The sequence below is a fragment of the Lepus europaeus genome, chromosome 12, assembly GCF_033115175.1.
Source record: "Lepus europaeus isolate LE1 chromosome 12, mLepTim1.pri, whole genome shotgun sequence".
NCBI lineage: Eukaryota > Metazoa > Chordata > Mammalia > Lagomorpha > Leporidae > Lepus > Lepus europaeus.
Window position 1 is genome coordinate 61,904,754 of NC_084838.1, and position 14,867 is coordinate 61,919,620.

Sequence of the window (14,867 nt, forward strand, 5' to 3'; positions counted from 1 at the left end):
ACCTAACTTCAGAACAATAGCACCCTTTAAGCCATGATAGAATGCTTTGTTTTAATCTCTTACGCTTACAATAAACTAGGGAATTGAATTCCTTAATCTTGATTCTCCAATTCATTCTATGAGCTCTTTACTTTTGGTTCAATTATAACAAATCTCACTTTAACTTCTAGGACTAAAAGATTACCTTCAGTAACTAATTATGGAATTCTTCTTCTCCTCCATTTCTCCTAGCAGCTAACCTATCACGAACTTATTTCATTTTCTTTGGAAAATGACCGGACTCAAAACCTGACAAATCAAAGTGCTTTGCTGTTTAAAGAAGAGGAGGCCTTAGGAATTTATAAACAATAAGAAAATCTTCTCCAAACTAGATGACTCAAAAGCTGTATGAGTAAACTGTTTGTTCTTGAATTCACAGATTCATCCTATGTAACTTGAGTACCAACCAGATATGAAACATTTTGCTAGGCTCTGAGGATCAGAGTGATATGGTTCCCATCCTCAGGGAGCATATGGTTTAAGTGGGAAGACAGACATTGCATAGGTAGTTACAAAACTAAATACGTAGTTACAAAGTAGAATAAATACTGAGAAACAAAGATACAAGGAACAATGACAATGCATCACAATAGGTTTATCTTAATTTGTAGGAGTCATGAAGTAAAATCCATGACAGTAACACTCACTGAAACACTTACACTGTGGAACATGATGAGAAGTCTGCAGAAATATCAGTTTCATTCTGAATATCCTAGGCTTCAGAAAAACAAACAACATAGTCAAACAGACATTTGGATATATGAATTCTGAACTGAAGATACAAATTTAATAATCCTTGGCCATTAGATGATAAGCTAGATGTGGAAATGGCCTTAAACATATAGATAGTTTTTTTTTTTTTTTTTTTTTTTTTTAAGGAAAGAGGACCCAAAACGGAGTCTTGGGAATTGGAGAGAAGTTCATTTGACAGAAAAGATTGAGGAGAAGCCTTTTGATAGATGCAGATCAACTTGGAAACTAATGAAGCATAATATTCTGGGTATTTCTTTTGCTGGTAGGAGCTCTAGCAATTTTTTAGATGGTCTTGTGTTTTACAGTTTTTAAAAGAAAAAAAATTACATAAGCTTCAGGGCCCACATATCTGCCCCTCTTAAGAAAAAGGAGAAAAACTAAGACAGTGCGACTGCTAGGAATTACCATCATGATGGGTTACAGAGGACTCTACGCCAAGACAATGCAGAAGCTCCAAATGCACCTGAGACGAAGGAAACGAAGTGAGAGAAATGTGTAAGTTGGGCTGAGGGCATAGAAGGCCTCCCTAGAGAAACCAGGATCTAGTCAGCTGACACATTAGAAAAATTATCTGAAGGAAAAGGGGAGAAGGCTGGTGGCTGGGGAGAGATGTGCCGTGGAGGAGGCTTCTTTCCCTCCCTCCGACCCACCCCTTTCCTTCTTTTCCTTCCTTTCCTTAGATGGAGAAACCTGAGTGTGCTCATGAAAAGGTTACAAGAAGACAAAGATGTGCTGAATACGAGGGAGGGAACAGACAAGCTTTCCCTCCCTTGGAACCCGACTGTTCATTTCTCAGGGAGGGAGAGGAGATGGATACCTATAGATGCTGAGAACACAGTCAGTAACTTAGTTCCCTGGCAGGCCTCTACGACACTGATTCCTATCTGTGAGCACACAGGTGGGGAGCATTCTCTCCACCCAGGCTACTGCCGTGCTTACTTTATTCAACTCTCATTAGCAGACACATTATTCATTTTGATGCTTTCCAAAAATATCTATCTGAGTGCTTAAATCCATTTCCTGGGCTGGCACTGTGGCACAGTGGGTTAATGCCCTGGCCTGAAGCGCTGCCATCCCATATGGGCTCTGGTTCGAGACCCGGCTGCTCCACTTCCGATTCAGCTCCCTGCTATGGCCTGGGAAAGCACTGGAGGATGGCCCCAGTCCTTGGGGCCCCTGCACCCACGTGGGAGAGCTGGAGGAAGCTCTTGGCTCCTGGTTTCAAATCGGCACAGCTGCGGCCATTGCGGCCATCTGGGGAGTGGACCAGCGGATGGAAGACCTCTCTCTCTCTCTCTCTGCCTCTCCTCTGTGTGTAACTCTGACTTTCAAATAAATAAATAAATCTTTTTTAAAAATCCATTTCCCTCTGAAATCTTGTATATCTTACAAACTTAGTTTCCCCTTAAATATTTGATGTTAGAGAAATGCAAATTGATTTTTAGTAGGCATACAAAAGATAATCTGATAAAGAAAATTACAAGGTTTACAGAGAATATTTAAAAGAAATTCTTTCAAATATTTTATGTTGAACTTTTGAGTATCTTCTGATGGTATACTTTAACATTAGACATATGGAATGAAAAAGGAAGCAATTTTCCTTTGCACACACACACACACACAATTACAGAGCTCCCAAATTGAGAATTTCTGAAAGACAAGACATTATTAAAAGGCACAAAATAGAAATGAATTATCTGCTCTTCCTGGCACCAGTGACTGTGAACCCTGTGTGTTCACCATTTTTGAGCTGTTATTGGATCATCAAACTAAGAATACACACTGATGCACTAAAAGTTACTCTTGGCTAATCCTCCGCCTGCGGCGCTGGCACCCGGGGTTCTAGTCCCGGTGGGGCACCAGATTCTGTCCCAGCTGCTCCTATTCCTGTCCAGCTCTCTGCTGTGGCCCGGGAGTGCAGTGGAGGATGGCCCAAGTCCTTGGGCCCTGCACCTGAGCAAGCACCTGGCTCCTGGCTTCAGATCGGCACAGCGCCGGCCGTAGCGGTCATTTGGGGGGTGAACCAAGGGAAGGAACACCTTTCTGTCTCTCTCTCACTGTCTAACTTTTCCTGTCAAAAAAAGAAAAAAAAAAAAAAAGAAAAAAGAAAGTGAGATTACTCCTCTGGTGCTCGTTAAGGAGCGGTGCCACTTCAGCCGCCCTGCAGAAGGCACTTCCAGGGCAGTGCATATAACAACAGTGCTTTCAAAAACTACACCTAGAGGCTACTAGTGCCCACAAGTTGCCAGATTCAGCAAACACAAACAAGATTCTCAGCTACAATCGAACTTCAGATGAACAAGTACCTTTTTTTTAGTGTAAGTATATCCCAAACATTGCCTAGGTCATATTTATACTAAGAAAATCACTATTTTTTTTTTAATTCTAATTATCCACTAACTGGGCGCCCCGTTTCTTCTGACAGCCTCGCAGAGCGCGCATCCTCTGGCCGCCCGGGAGCTGGTTTAAAACCCAGGACCAGCGGGCTGGGCCGCGCCGCGCCCACCGATTGGCTGAGGCCGCCCGCCGCCCCGCCGGTCGCCGGCGTCACCGCAGCCCCGGCAGCCCGGGTCGGCGCAAGTGCGGCGCGCGCCGGGGGAGGGGGCGCGGCGGAGCGGCGGAGCGCGAGGCTGGCGTCTGGCCGCCGGCGGCCGGCCGCGCGGGATTAAGTGTCTCGGTCACGCGTGAGTGTGTGTGTGGGTGTGTGCGCGCGCGCGTCTATCCCGAAGCTCCTCGCCGGGCCGTTACTTACGAGGAGACGAGCGCGTGCGTGGGCGAGGCGAGCCAGCCCGAGTGCCCGGTGATCCCGGCTTCCCCAGCCCTCCGCCCCTCTCGCGTCCGCCGCGAGCCGGGTAAGCGGCGCCGAGGACCCGGCCGGAAGGCCGCAGCGCGCCCCCGCGTCTGCGCGCGCCCCGCCGGGAAGGTGCGCGGCAGCCGGCGGCGGGGCCGACGCGCCGGGGTGCCCCTGTTCCCTAGCTCTCTCTCTCTCTCTCTCTCTCTTTTTTTTTTTTTTTTTAGGGATGGGGTCTGAAGTTTCCTCTGCTCCGTGCACGCTGCCTCCTCTCCCCGCGACAGTCACCCCCTCCTTTGGCTCTCGCGGAGTCGCAAAGGGTTTAAAAGTTTTTGTTTTCCTTCTGCTGGAGGCCTGGGCGCCTGGGGCGCGGAGCGGGCCCTCCGGAGTGCGGGAGCCTGTTGCTCTTCGCGGCTGCGGCTCCCCCGTTACGCAGGGCGGAGCTGTGCCGGGTGGGTAGAGCCCCCAGCCTGGCGTGCCTTGCCTTGGCACCGGGGGACTTCTCCCCACCCCCGAGGCCAGCCCGCAGCTGGGACCCGCCCCCAGCCCCCCTTGGCGCCCGTGGCCTTTCGTCCGCTGCCGCTGTGGATGGGACATTTTTGCACTGGCCTCCCCCTTCATCCCGTCTCCCGCCGGTGGGCGCCTTTGTCTGCGACTTCGCAGCGGCGAGATGCCGGAGGTTCCTAGGGAAGCCGCGTCTGGGAGACGCTTCTCGTCCCGTGGGGGCTGTGCTTGGGTCCGGGGTGGTGATGGAGTACATTTTTGCTTGCATTCTTTGCAGAGGAAACACAGGCCCGGCCCTTCCTCCCAGGGATCACATGGAAATGGACGCCGGGGACCGCGGGGGTGGAGGAGCGGCGGCGCGAGGGTGGGAGGTTGAGTCTGCCGCCGGGCGGGGGCGCGGGGCTGCGGGACCGCGCGTGTGGAGCTCCTGAAGTAGCTCTGCTGGGGGAGACCATGGCGAGGAGCGCTGCATAGCTTTGTGCCGAGGGGCTGTGGTTGGAGGCTCGAGTTTCATCCGTGTCATCAGATAAGGGAGGCTTCACCAACGTGGAAGGAAAACGCTCCAGGTTTTTTGGATGCCAAGAGGGGAAGAAATTGCACAGTGACCAAATTGTCATTCTGTGCTGGCAGGCAGCTCTTGCTGTACACACCCCTTAGTGCTTCCATAGACAGTGCTCTTTTAGGAGTCTTTCTATAGAGTAAATAGCACCTCATCTAAGGACACTGATCCCATTCCAGAGGGCTGTGCTCTGGTAACCCGGCTTGGGTTATCATGCTATGAACTTTTTTTGTGAGGATCGAATTATCTAAATTTCTGTAATATATGCCTTAGCCCCTGCTAGAACACAGGCGAACGATTGCAATGTAAAACCTAATGCACCTGGAAGTTCTGCATCTTGTTAGATGCCACAGTGCCCTTGCACTAATTTTGCGCTAATTTTGAAGGCCACTTAATTCTCCCCTACTCTTCTTCCTTTGCTAAAATAAAAAGATTACCCTCAACATGTTACTGGTGGGTCATAGGTACACTATCTCTCTTAACATGTATTCCTTCATTTCATCTCCCTTCTCTTGTTTCTGGTTTTCTTTATTCCTGTTCCACACTCCTTCCTTTGATCACTGAAGGCTGATGGGAAGGTTGAGATGTTTAGTGAGGTTGCACAGTGCTCCAAATTTGTGCAACATGGACGAGGCCCTGCCTGACCCTTCAAGATATCTTTGCATTTCAGATGTCTTTTAAATGCAGGTAGTTATTTGGGACTAGGAACTGTTCCCAGAGATCACAGTATCTCTACAAGTTGAAGATGCTCAGAGAGGTTCATGGAAATCTTACAAATGTAGTTTTGCTTTGGCTTAGGCCTGGTCAGGAACTGTCAGTCTTTAGCTGCTAGAGTCAGCAAGTGCTGTTTACAAATGAGGCCCATGAGGACTCATTGTTTAGAGCTGAGATTAAGGGATTTAGAAGCTGGCTTGGGAGATAGCTGTCCTGAGCTAGAGGCAGATTATTTTCTCCAGATTACTTCCCAAATCTGACACATAGGCTTGACTCTCTTGAGTTGAGTTGTAGGTGGGCTCATTCTGTGTATTTATAATATAGATGAAGTACTCTATGATTCTCATAAAATGTTTTGAGGCAAAGTTGATACACTGGGCTGGAAATGTCCCCAAATAAAGTAGAGCAAACCACACTTCTGCCAGAGAGATCCTACTCTTTAAAGGGAAGGAGTAGACAACTTCTCAGACCGCTTCCTGGTGCATGTGCAGGGGTGAAATTCCCAGGTATATGCACTTTTAACCATAGGCATTTGGCTTAAAGTAGGATTTAATTTGATAGAATTGTTGCATTGTTTCCTATGTTATCAGCTTCATTTAAACGAGAAAGGTATTAATTTTCTCTTGGAAATTAGTGTTGCGCATGAGAGAATTTATGTAAACATTATTGGGAAATGATATTTAATCTGGTAAAATTGATATAGTGTGATGAAAACATTTTAGTAGGCTTCCATGTAAGGGAATAGGAAGGATAAGGAGATAAAGTATCAATGCTAAGCCATCCACTGCCTTCATGTGGAGGTAGTTATTCCTTCAGGGATAGTAATAGATAGATCAGGAGGTAAAAGTATTGGGTTAGGCACTAGAGAGAACACTGAGTAAATATAAGATACTGCTCCTGAGGTATATTCTCTTAGTTGGAAAAATAGATACAAAGCATAGAATTTTTTAATACACAGTGAAAGTTACAGGGGTTCTAAGAAAGCAGATCAGCATAGGGTTGCTTGTTGATCTCAGTGAGGCTCTTAAGCAAGAAACAGAACAGGCTTTTGTCTTTCAATAAGGGGTGGGGGGGAGTGAAAGGTATTTTGGTATGAAGTCCACTTAGGTCTGTGGTTTTGCATTGAGAATGGACATGGTGTAGGATAGGCTGGAGAACTTCTGGCCTGCAGGCCAAATAAGGGCCCCTGAAATCATCTGGTCTGGCCTTGCCAAGGCAATCTTTGGCAGCTTCTGCAATTTGATGAATCTACAGCAGGCCAGTTTTTAATATGATGACTATGTATGACCTGTGAATGACATTATGAATATCTAAATGGCCCTTGGCAAAAAACAAAAAAAGCAAAAAAAAGTTCCCCACCCCTGGTAGAAGAGACTGGCAAATAAATGGGCAGGGGGACCTAGAGTGGATATCCATACATACCTGTATAGAGCGGAACAATGAGTTTGTACTGAGAGGAGACATTTGTCTAGGAAAGAGTACATGAGAGCAGTGAAATACAAGGGGTCTTCAGAAAGTTCATGGAAATATGTGTATGAGAAAACTAGGCATGGATTTCAACATATAAAAAAAGATTCATTTATTTGAAAGGCAAAGTGACAGAGAGAGGGGGAAGAAGGAGAGAGAGAGAGAGAGAGCATGAGGGCTTCCATTACTCCATCTGCTGGTTCACTCCCCCAGATGTTTTTAACTGCTGGGGTGGGCCAGGCTGAAGTCAAGAGCCTGGCACTCTATCCATGTCTCCCTGGGTGGCAGGTACTCAAGTACTTGAGGAATCACCTGTTGCCTCCCACGGTGCACATTAGCAGGAAGCTGATTCAGAAGCAGAGTATCCAGGACAAAAACTGGCATTCCAGCATGGGATGTGTGTGCCCCAAGTGGTGGCTTAGCCCACTGCAGCATAATGGTTGCCCTGGATTATCTTTTATTTATCCATGAACTTTTTGAAGTACCTGTGTAAAGACTGAGGTTTGGTTTTATCCTTTTGGAAATTCCAACTTTCCCATCACATGTTCCTCATTTCCATTGGAAACCTCCATGGAGGCAAGCAACTTAGGCATCCATATTTCTACCCATAAGCCCACAGGTCTCGTCAAGGCCATGCAGGCTTTTTCCAGCACACACATCAAAATCTTTGGGCTCCCTCCCATCATCCAGTTCCAAAGCCACTTCCACATTTGTAGCTACTTGCTACTGCAGCATTTCATTTCCTTCTGTCAAATTCTGTATTTATTTGCTGGGGCTGAGCTAGCAACGTAGCATAGAGTGGGGGACTGAGACAGCAGAAATGTGTTTCCTTACAGTTCTGGAAATTGGAAGTTGAAAGCAAGCTATTTGTGCGGTGGGTTGGGTTCCTACGGAGGCCTTTTCTTGGCTTGTGGATGCACTGTCTTCCTGTGTCTTCACCCTCCCTGAATATCTGTGGCTTGACTTACTCTGAAGAAGAAATTTGGAGAAGTGGGAGCCAGTGGTTAGAAGATCTCTTTCCTTGTAAGGCTCATTCCAATGACCTCATTTAATCTTGATTACTTTAAAGAGCCTATCCAAATAGGCTGACATACTGGTGATTAGGACTTTACATGAATATGAGGGCATACAACTCAACCCAAAACAAAGTTCTTAGACCTGGCTGTCATCTGGTTAAACCTGAAGAATGGACTGACTGAGGGTAAGGCAAGGTCACATAGGAGCCTATTGTGGTAGTCTAAGCATTGTTGTGATAATTTGATGTTTGGGAAGAAAAGGAAACTGCTATTTGAGTAAAAGGCATTTTATCATTGGCACAGGGCCACGTGTTTTCTTGCTCTCCTCTTCACTGGGAAATTGTGCCTCTTAGAGCCCTTCCATTTTTATAGATGTTGCATTGGTTTTCTTTGTGAGTGTTTCACAAGAACATGTATTTTCTCATCATAACCTATCTCAGAAGAAAAATTGTAAAACATAAATTTGCAAAAGATAAACTGTTAGCATTGTAAATATCTCATGATTTTTGAGTTTGATTTAAACAACAAAATTTATTCTTTAGATTCCATTGTTCTAAAATCTATGTCCATTGAATGTTTTGTGGGCTAACTTTGGCGTAATCTTTTTCACCCAGAGAACAGACCAAAAATGAAATTTACATTATAAACAACAAAACAACCAATTTTTTGGTAGATTTTGAAATTATGTTTTTCGAATAAGAGAAATTTTAAATTCATTCTTCCATCTTTGATGAGTTTTAACTAAAAAGTAATATAAAACTGAAATTCTTCTGTTGCTTTCTTCCTGCCTCTCTGCCCCATGGTGGTTTGTTTGGTTTCATGAATTCTTATCTTTATCTTCTCTTTAGTTTTATTTATTTCTGCAAAAGCAACATTCATTGTTATTTTCATGTAAACCACTTTACCTACAGATCTGAGGTGCTATAAATACATACATGAGGGTGCTATAAATAAATGTAGGAAACATTTGTAAGAAAGGAAACAAACAGAAACATAAGCTATAAAAACAAACAAAACAACTCAAGGAAAACCTTTTTAAATTGTGTTAATTAAATTTTGGTAGTTTGAGTAATTGTGCAATACTTTACTATTTCCTCTGTTGCTTATATTTTATTTTATTTTTAAATGTTATTTATTTTCTTCTACTCAGAAAATTGGGGGCAGGGGTAAGGGGCTGAGAGAGAGAGATCTTCCAATCCTAGGGCGGTTCACTCCATAAACACTCCCAACATCTGAAGCAGACAGGCCAGGAGCCTGGAGCCTGGAGCCTGGAACTCCATCTGGGTCTCCCATGTGGGTCGCAGCAGTACAAGCACTTGTGCCCTACTGTGCTGCCTGCCAGGTGCGTTAACAAAAGTGGAGGAAACAAGGCTTGAACTGGCTCTGCAATATAGAATGCTGTCATCACAAGTGGCAGTTAATTTGCAAAACACCTGCCCCTACTGCTTATATTTTAAAATTATTTGGAGGGCTGGGCATTGTGGAACAGCCTGCCACTTGGGACACTCACATCCCCAATCAGAATGCCAGTTCAAATATTATTTCCTATACGTCTGATTCAGCTTCTTGTTAATTCACCTGGGAGGCAGCAGATGATGGCCCAAGTGCTTGGTTCCTGTCACCCTCGTGGGAGACCCAGATAGTTCCAGGGTCCTGGCTTAAGCCTGTCCCAGCCCTGGCTGTTGTGGGTATTTGGAGAGTGAACCAGCAGGTAAAAGACCTCTTTTTCTGTCTCTTGTTGTTGCTTTATCTTTGAAATTAAAAAAGAAAAAGTTAAAAAAATTATGGAGATCGGCATTATGGCTCAACAGATTAAGCTGCCACTGTGATGCAGGCATTTCATATTGGAGTGCCAGTTGGAATCTTAGTTGCTCTGCTTCCAATCCAGCTCCCTGCTGATGTACCTGGGAAAGCGACAGATGATGTCCCAAGTGCTTTGGTCCCTTCTCCACACTTTGGGGACCTCGCTAGATTTCCTGGATCCTGGCTTTGGTCTGGCCCAGCCCTGGCTGTTGTGGGTATTTGGGGAGGTGGAAGCCAGTGGATAGAAGATCTCTGTGTCTCTGTCTCTCCTTCTGTCTTGTCACTCTACTTTTTTTTTTTAAACTTTTATTTAATGAATATAAATTACCAATGTACAGCTTATGGATTACAATGGCTTCCCCCTCCCATAACTTCCCTCCCACCCAAAACCTTCCCCTCTCCCACTCCCTCTCCCCTTCCATTCACATTAAGGTTCATTTTCAATTCTCTATATAGAGAAGATCAATTTAGTATATATTAAGTAAAGATTTCAACAGTTTGCACCCACATAGAAACACAAAGTGAAACATACGGTTTGAGTACTAGTTATAGCATTAAATCACAATGTACAGCACATTAAGGACAGAGATCCCACATGAGGAGCAAGTGCACAGTTGTCACTCTACTTTTCAATTAAAATAAACCTTAAAAAGAAGATAAATAAATAGTAAAATGCACAATTGTTTCTTTTAACAATTGCTTTTGATGATGCAAATAGGACAGTTAAAACATGGATGACATGGACAAGAGCAAGGAGGGAAAAACATTTACCTATATTTCTGTTACCCAGGTAGTAATACCCCACCCTCCCAGAAAGACCCACATAGTCCGGAAATGAGGATACTTTAATTGTTTGGATCAATGACAATAAGTAGAGCTGTTGACTAATAGGTCTCACCAATTGCATTTTTTCCTCAGTGAAGCTAAACTGATCTGTGATTTTTAAAGTTTCATTCGTTTTGAATTGACACTAAGCTTTTGTTTGAACCAATGTTTCTTGACATTTTTGAGGAGGCATTAAACGATTAACTACCAGGTAGCACACAGGACACTAGTGGAGAACGAATTCTAAAAATCTTGATCTCTGCTTAAAATTAGATGTTAAGTAGTCATATTGTTAATTTAAGGGTAACTTTATGTTGTGTAATCAGGTGGCCCCTAGGATGCCTACAAAAAATGGTCAAGGAAGATCTGTCCTTCTGTGTTCCTAAGTCAGCACTAACCTAGCAAAACCATGAAGATAGATGAACAGTTATTCTACAAAATCCATTTCTTTGTGTACAAGGTACACCAGCTTCTCTTGTTCCTGATAGGCTTCTGTGTTAATCCATTTGGACTGTTACAACATAATATGCCATATGCTGAGTGGTTTATAAACAACAGAAACTTACTTCTCACAGTCTGGAAGCTGGGGAATACGAGATCAAGATGCCAGCAGATGCACTGCTTGGTGAGGCAGTCGTTCCCTTGTTCACAGACAGTGCCTTCTTGCTGTTTCCTCAGACAGTTGAAGGGGAAAGGCAGCTCTCTGGGGCCTCCTTTGTAAGGACAGTGATCCCATCCCAGAGGGCTTTGCTCTGATGACCTAATCTCCTCCCACAGGCCCCACCTCCTAAACTCACCTTGGGGAAGTCAAGGCTTCTTTATTTGAATTTTGGGGGAACACAAACAGACTGGGATAGGTCCCGCTTTGTCCAAAATATTATTAGAGTTAATAAGGCTTAGGAATCTTTTTGCCTTATAAAGCTTTCTACTCCTTTTCCCTGAGTCACCCAGGGGTATTTCATTTTAATAAATCAGATGTGGGATAAGGTGTTTGGCCTAGTGGTACCACACCCCCTTCCAAGTACCTGGGTTTGAGTACTGACTCCACTGCCTAGTCCAGCTTCCTACTGTTGTGTATCCCGGGAGGCAACAGGTGATGATTCTGGTAGCTGGTTCCCTGCCACTCACCGGGAAACAATGATTGAGTTCCTTGCTCCTGACTTTGTCCTGACCCTTGGGGGCTTTGAGGGAGTAAACCAGTGATTAGGATCTCTGTTTCCCTCAGTCTTTGTCTCACAAATCACAGTAAATAAAAAAATTAAAAATGTTAGGCAGCATTCATTTTTATACGTTAGCACCAAAGGTTTGGGTTGAGATGTGTCTCAGGGCCAATACTGTGGTTTTATGGGTTAAGCTTCCACTTGGGCAGTTTTCATCCCATATTAGAGTGCTAGTTCAGGTTCTGCCTGCTCTGTTTCCAATCCAATTCTGTGCTAATGCACCTGAGAAAGCAATGAAAAGATGGCTCATGTACTTGGACCCTGCCACCCGCATGGGAGACTGGGATGGAGCTCCTGGCTTCTGTCTGACCAAGATGCAGCTCTTGCAAGCCATTTGGAGAGTGAACCAGCAGATGGACGATCTCTGTCTCTGTCTTTTTCTCTCCTTCTCTCTGTTGCTCTACCTTTCAAATAAATAAATAAATAAACAGAAAAATAATTAAATCTTTTTTTAAAAACTAACTAGATGGTTTCAAACAGGGTTCAATGGAGTGTTGCCACCCCCCCTTCCATAGTCACTGTTTTCCTGGGGATGGTAAATGTTGTAATCCTATGCCATTTTGGAAAATTATAGCATTGGAATGTCTATTCTGATATAACTGGCTGAATTATATTCAATTGGATCAGGCCACGTTACAAAGTATTTTTAGAACTGTTTTTGTGGCTGAAGTAGGAAAACAAAAGAAGAAAAGACTCCTAGGCTTGGATTATTGCTCCCTGGCTAGCTCCACTAAGTTCAGCAAACATCTGCTGGGTGCTAAATTGAGGATGTTCAGGCTCCACCCTTTCTCCGGAAGAGGGGGTGGGTTGAGTGTTTGATTGTATACCTTATAATATCCAATAAACTGCACATACTGAAAGTATACGATTTTTTTTTTTATTTTGGCTCTTGTGGAACCATCTCCAACAATCAGGCTAGTGAATATATATATGATCCTTCAAAGTTTCCTTGTGTTCTTTTGTACTCCTTTCCTGCCTCCTCATCTCTCCTCTACAAATTATTAGCGACTGCTTTCTCTTGCCATAGATTAGTTTTCATTCTCTAGAGCTTTATAGAAATGGAACCAACCCAGTATGTCCTCTTTTTCTGACTTCCTTCACTTTGTGATTGAGATTCAGTCATTTTACCTGTATTTGTAGTTTGTACTGTTGTTTGTTGTGTACTGCTCCATTGTATGAGTAAACCGATAAGGAGGGTTTTAAAAAATAGTTTAGAACTCTTCATTACTTTACTATTGTCATGCAGTAAGTTCCTTATTCATTCTTCTTCTTCTTTTTTTTTTTTAAGATTTATTTATTTATTTGAAAGAGGTACAGAGAGAGAGGAGAGGCAGAGAGAGAGGTCTTCCATCCGATGGTTCACTCCCCAGATGGCTGCAACAGCCGGAGCTGTGCCGATCCGAAGCCAGGAGCCAGGAGCTTCTTCCAGGTCTCCCACGGGGTACAGGGGCCCAAGGACTTAGGCCATCTTCTACTGCTTTCCCAGGCCATAGAGAGCCGGATTGGAAGAGGAGCAGCCAGGACTAGAACCGGCGCCCACATGGGAAGCCAGTGTGCCACAGCGTGGGCCCCCTTATTCATACTTGATTGTGGGAGGCTGGGACTTTATCCTCAGGTTCTATAGGTGAGACAGTGAAAGTGACAGAAGATAGATTAACAGGAGAAAAGGGTATACAAGTTTAACTCATGTGCTTAATTTTCCACACATAAAGGCTACAAAGAAAAGAAGTGAAAACCCAAAGTGGTTGGACCTGGGAACATATATGCCATTTTCACCAAAAGAGTGAGTTTCTCTTACTAGTATGAGAGAGGGGAACATCTTTACCAGTGGAATTTCATGTCACATTTGTGAAGTGTCACAAAGTAAAACTTAGGCCTCACTTTTATGCAGAACAGGTGAGAACAGAGAACATTCTAGTGTCTTATGCTTCTTGATTGCTTTTAGCTCAAAATACTCCTGCCAAAGAGGTGTATCATGGAATAGCATATTCTGATCCTCTGCAATTTCAACTGTATGTGTAAGACTTTTGTATTTGGCAGTGTTGCTCAGATTTCTTAAATTCATGCTCCTTTTGGATAAGCATGGAATCTAAATGCCCAAATTTAATGTTTCTTGAAATTTCAAAGTATGTAAATCAGTAGCTTAAAAAAATACCGCTGGTAATTGTAAAATAAAATAATTTAAAAATCATTAAGTTAAAAAAGCCAGGAGAGTATCAAGGCTTTGCATATCCCCCTGCATCCTACCTCATGAGGAGCTAAGCATAGCGGTCTGTTTCAGTGTTGAACCCAATGCTTTATTTTCAGATTGCTTGTGAAATTCTTCCCACTCACTTGCATGTCTTTAGCTGTTCTTATCATTTTGATAGGTTTAGCTGTCATTCCTATGACAAACTTATATTATGCTCATACAGTGAGTTGGATAACAAAAGAGTCATTGGTTTCTGAATTATCCAGAGAATTTGCTATTCTGTATGTGTTACACAACTAAGATCATCATCAAACATACCAAGAATTGGAGAGGGGATTATCTGGAAGCCTCGATTAGTCTTGAACAGCCCTGTCCATAGAAATATCATGTGAGCTACACATGTGATTTTAAATTGCTTAGTAGCTCCAGTAAAGAAAAAAGCTAAAATAGGTGAAAGTAATTTGAATAATTTAACTTAGCCCAATTTCTCCAAAATATCATTTAAATATGGAATCAATGTAAAAATTATTGATGAGGCATTTATTTTTCTTGAAAAGAAAGTCTTAGAAGTCTGCTGTGTATTTTACACTCACAGGAAGCCTTAAGGGCACAAGAAGTTAAGAAGAGATGCCTTTATTTTATTGCGAAAACACATTCTGTTTGCTGGAACCAGTCACCCTTTTTGGGGCCAGTTTTAAGGCGTAAATGTTTGTTTCCACTTTCTGGTCACTTAATTGAAATTAAGTGGAAAACAACAAAAAATAGCACCATTTAAAGCAGATGTGTGCTCTGGATTGTTACAAAGTAAAAATTGGTTTATGAGCTTAATATTAACATCTAGTCCTTTGAGTACCATAGTAAAATGCAGTTAATGAATGTATTTAAATAGTAGATGAGTTAATTAAGAAGCAAATAGTCATGTTTATCAAAAGAGAATAAGACCTTTAAAATGTTTTCAGAGACAAAATACCAGTTGTTGGGATGG

The 14,867-nt window shown here is 43.4% G+C and overlaps 1 protein-coding gene across 6 annotated transcripts in view; it reads left to right on the forward strand.

The window, feature by feature from the left end:
• Nucleotides 1-3,414: 3,414 nt before the first annotated feature.
• MPDZ (multiple PDZ domain crumbs cell polarity complex component) overlaps nt 3,415-14,867 on the forward strand; it is a 181,011-nt gene continuing 169,558 nt past the window's right edge. For 3 of the 6 annotated variants that reach the window (XM_062208253.1, XM_062208256.1, XM_062208258.1), the window contains exon 1: nt 3,415-3,644. The gene's annotated coding sequence lies outside the window, so the exon portion shown is untranslated. The remainder of the gene's footprint in view (nt 3,645-14,867) is intronic. The other 3 variants (XM_062208255.1, XM_062208257.1, XM_062208254.1) reach the window with 2 other exon arrangements.